Below are 5,194 nucleotides of genomic sequence, written 5' to 3'. Positions count from 1 at the left end.
GTAGTGATGTTCTAATAGATTCGGCTCAACCAGCTCGCTGTCAGCTCTCGCTCAGGCAAAGCGGAAGAAGGCGACAGGCTCGAGAGGGAAATGAAGGTTTACGTGCAGGTTCCCAGAATAAGGCAATCTTCAAATATACATTATATATTTTTCATGGTAAGAGTACAAAAGATGACGAAGACATCAAGAGCGTGGCGCGGGGGTTTGCGTTCCCCGCGTGTTCGGCGTGCGGCCCGAGGTGGCCGGATCGTGAGGTTCCTCGCGGAAGCGCTGTGCTCGCCTCTCGCGGATATCAGCCCCGCCGTGGTGAGCGGTCCTGGCGCGGGTTGTCAGCACGCTTCCGGCGGGCTGCGAGGCCTCAGTCTGAGAGGCGACGTGATAGGAAGCCGGTCGGTGGTCTCGTCGGGGCGTTCCTGTGACGATACTCCTGTGATGATAGATCTAGTGGAATGAGGCGCCACGGATGTCTGGTGGGTTCAGGACGTTGTCCGAGGAAGCTTGAAGTAGGCAGGCAGTGATGCGCCGCAATCTGCGGTGAGATCCTCGCCCGTTGCGGGATAGATGGCTCGCTGCGTGGGCCCCTACGGGCCGGAAAACTGATGGTGCGGCCCGGCGTAGGCGGGCAAGTCCGAGAAGCTGCGCTCGGGCGCGGTGGTGTCCGCGACGCTGGCCCGAACGCGTGGCTGTCAGCCGATGACGATGATGTCGAGAAGGCGCCGAACAACTCGACTAGCTGCTCTTGCCTGGAGGCCGGGGGGCGTTGGTCGCCCCTTGTCGTAGGCGGCGCAAGCCCTGACCGACGCGAAGTCGCCGACGATCCGAGATGCGGCGGTGCCGGGATGTCTCGCTGTCCTCCCAGCCGGGAAGTCCGCTCAGTGCTGGTCCTGGCGGCGGGGGTAAGCCTCCCCGCGGTGATGGCTGCCAATAGGTTGCTCGGGCACGGGCGGATGCGGCTGCGAGGTCGGCGGCGGTGAAGAAGTGGTGGCGGAGTCCTGGTCCCTGGGCGGCGTACTCCGGTGTCGTCTCCGCGGTGTGGCTCTCCTCCGGTATCGGAGGCAGCGGCTCGTTCAATTGCCTCTCGGCAGGGGTGCCGAAAGTCTCGCTCAACGGCGTGTACGGCCGCTGAAGAGAACTCAGGCGAGAGGAGGCACGGCGTGCACGGCCGCGTCGGAGGCGGAGGAAATCCTCGATGGCGTGCGCGGCCACTGAAGGGGGAATACGACTTATGAGTGGTCGGTAACGCCAGCCGCAAAAAAGGCCGTATAATGACCGCAAGCGGTCAGTCCTCAGCGCTATTTAAGCCGTATGCGGGCCCCAGTGCGCACTGAGGGGGTAGTGTCGATCGGTGGTGCTGGCCGCTCTTATATAGCGGTGATGTTGCTTTCCGCGCACGAGTAGATGATCAATCGGTTGGCTATCTCGTGGCGAGCGCGTGAATCACTCCCGTGCGCGGACCCACAGTGTCGGCGCGCGGCAGCGTGGCGGCAACAATCAGACAGATTATGTTCTTAGTGCAGTAAAGTGCATTAATTCGCCAAGTGATAATAACGATCTAACTTATCGACCTAATGTAATATAAATCAGATCGATAAGTCAGCCTATTATCAGGATGCAGCGCGTTAATGACCGATAGTGAAACGCTTCGAACGCTTCGTAATACCAAGTAATAATAGATAAGTTCGATAATATCGGGTAATATCGGGATAATATCAGGTAATGTCCACCTGTCGAACATAATTGATTTGATTTTTTGTTGATTTTTTTTAATAATTTTTTTTAATAATTTTTAATAATTTGTGAACTCGAAGAGAATGTCCCTCGAAATAAAATATTTGGTTGCCCTGAAAAGGGCAGATAAATTATTATAGAAGACTTCTTTTCTTTTCATAATAAATGTTCGAAATGTCCGCCGTCCATTCTGATGCAAGCTCTCATGCGTTTCAATAAATTTTCTTGGGTTTTCTCCATAACTTCGTTGTCGATTGACCAAATGGCATGGTGAAGTTTATTATTTAGTTCTTCGACATTCTCGGGAAGCTGTCTGTAAATGATTTCTTTGCAGTACCCACAAGAAAAAATCTAATGGATTGAGGTCTGGGGATCTTGCAGATCAACGTATCGGTCCATACCGATCTATCTAACGACCAGGAAATTGCTGATTTAAAAAGTCTATGACTATTCTGGCGTTATGTGGACCAGCACCGTTCTGTTGAAATATAATTTTATTTCTATTTAATAATGGTATCTCTTCCAAAAAGTCCGGCAGATTTTCTAATAAAAATTCCAAATACGATGCGCTTTTTAATCTTTCTGGAAGAATAACTGGACCCAATATTTTTGTACCCATAATAATCCTAGCCCAGACGTTTAGTTTCCAACGAATTTGATAATTTCTGAGTCGCTCGAGGATTCTCGTCATCCCATATGCATATTATGCGAATTTAAAATTCCTTCTCGTGTGAACAGCGATTTCTCACTGAATATTACACGAGAAGGAAATTCTCGATCTTCGTCTACTCTTCTTAGGAAATTCTCGCAGAATCTCTTTCTCCGAGGATGATCTTCTTGTCGCAAATGTTGCACGCGAGTATAATGATAGACATGTAATGTTTTTCTTCTTTGAGTATTCTTTGGACGGTGGAATAAGATAATTCGTGCTCTCGAGCAACGTCCCGAATACTAGTTTCAGGTTCTTGCTCAACAGCACGAAGGATTGTTTCCACGTTTCGTAAATTTCTTGCAACACGATGTCTGCCAGTGTCCTTTCTTTTTGATAACACGCTTCCGGTTTCATATAATCTTTGAGCCGCTTCAAGTATAACATAAGTTGTTGGATGTCTTGGATGTCTCGGTTTGGATATAATTCGACGTATCTCCTCGCAGCAACGCCCTTGATACTCGCCAAGTACCATCATCATGTCGTAATACTCTTCATTCGTGTAGACTACCATATCGTTCATGTTGCGGGAATGCGGGAAACGCGTAGTCGATCCACCATACGGGGGACAGATATGACCACGCGACTGGACCGAGTGATCGGCATAACCGATCCCCTAGGCCACCACGACCAATGCACCCTGTTTTCGTCTCTCCGCATCTTCCTTGAGAGACATGATTTCACCTATCATTGTTTCTATCCATTGCCGCTTGTCTCGTCCCGACAACATAGATTCGATGAGCGTTCTCTCAGATAATCTTTTCCCGAGTCTTTGCTCAACTTCTTCGCGTAAATAAGACCATGCCTCACAACGAAACAGCGTGTGACCAGCATCGTCCCGTCCTGCAGAACAAAATTCGCAACGCTTTGTATAAAACTTTCTAATCCTATATAAATATGAACTAAAACAGCCATGATTCGTCAATGCCTGCGTCAATCGATATGACAAAAACCCATGAGATCTGGATAATCACTCCTCTAAGTGTGGAACTACTAGTTTTCGGGTGTACAACGCAGCATCGTCCGGAAACATTTCAGTCAACATTTCTCTCCACTCTGTAATTATGTCATTTTTAGCTCTAAGTTTAACAACATTTCTTGCTTGATGGGTAAGCTTACATTGGTGCCTAATTCCAATTCCGAAATGCGGTCATACACCTTTTTCCTGATCCTGGCCAAGATGGTGAAGGGAGGAATTCCCGCTAAAAGCAGTGACCGTCAACGATACCATACGATAGGCCGAGATAACTCTAATCGATACACGCCTCTGTATACGATCAATCGACTTTAAATTCCTCTTAATGAGGACTTCATCCGTGGCCCATACCGGAGCACCATATAATAGTATGGAGTGCACTACGCTGGCGTACAACTTACGCTTATCAAATTTAGGACCGCGCAGGTTGGGCATCAAGAGGTCCAGTCGCGATAACACTCTTTCCGCCTTTCCCGATACCATCTTAAAGTGATGAGCAAATTTCCATCTATTGTCGATTACAATACCGAGGTACTTCATCTTATCGGTTGACTGGATAGAGACCCCATTCACCAAAAAGGTGAGACTTTTATCCTTAATGCTACCTGGACAAAACAATACAGCCTCCGTCTTAGAAGGAGCAACTTCGAGCTCTAGACTTTTAATTTTGCTTATCACTAAATCACAGATTAAGTTCGCTTTAGAGGTCAACAAATTAAAATTCCTACTGCTAACGATGATCACGTGTCATCCAAGTGTTCGCCACGTGTCCGCCAAGCACAAAGTGTAAGAACCATACAGTATTCCAACGCAATACACTGTCGTATGTGATGTTCCACAACAGTGGGCCCAGAACTGAACCCTGAGGAACACCACACGTCATTAAGTGCGATGTGTAGCGGCCGCTCTTCTTAATCGCTAAGATGTGACGATCAGATAGGTAATTATGTACAACGGTACCTGCTTGTCTTTTAACGCTTTTATAATTTGCCAAAGAATTGAATGCATTGCGGATATCCAAGCCGATAGCCAAGCAATACTCACCCTCGCTAGTATGGTTTCGGATTATACGCTGCATCCTAATTATCGCATCGTTCGTTGACCTACCAGACCTAAAGCCATATTGTTGATGGCTGAGACGGCTCTGGAGGCCCTCTAGATGGGAAACTATCCTATTAAACAATATACGTTCGAAGATCTTTTCTATATCGCTCAGTAGACAAATTGGACGAAGACGACGGTGAATCGTCCAACTTACCCGGCTTTCGCAGTAAAACCAAGCGCGCTCGCTTCCATTCGGAGGGGAATACGCCTTCCCTCATACATTTATCAAAATGCATTTAACAAAATGCGTCGAGTCCAGCGAGCAGCAAAGCCTTAAAATATGCGCCGATAAGCCATTCAATCCTGGAGCCGCCTTGCGAGAGCAGGACTTCTTTCGGAGCTAATTTCATCCGCCGATATGCGACCACATGTAAATTACTATAAAATTAATTTAGTACGCATTAAAAACACAAATTTTAAACTTTATCCTTACCAGCGAGTAACATTAGAACTTCGCAGCGAGACAATTGTGGAAGTCTCCACGAACCGAAATGAAATCGCGATAACTAACCGGAAAAAACAATGCCTGGAATCTTTATAGGAGTTTGTTGCCTTGTGAAACCGCAAAATTATTCCTATCCAGTTAGCATACTGAATATAACCGAAGAGAAGAAGAACATACAAATACCACAAGTCATTATAGAAAAAAATAATGAAATACACAAAATCACGACGCG

Source organism: Pogonomyrmex barbatus, unplaced genomic scaffold (assembly GCF_055798465.1).
Source record: "Pogonomyrmex barbatus isolate J1 unplaced genomic scaffold, ASM5579846v1 scaffold2, whole genome shotgun sequence".
Taxonomy (NCBI): Eukaryota; Metazoa; Arthropoda; class Insecta; order Hymenoptera; family Formicidae; genus Pogonomyrmex; species Pogonomyrmex barbatus.
This window is presented reverse-complemented; position numbering follows the sequence as displayed.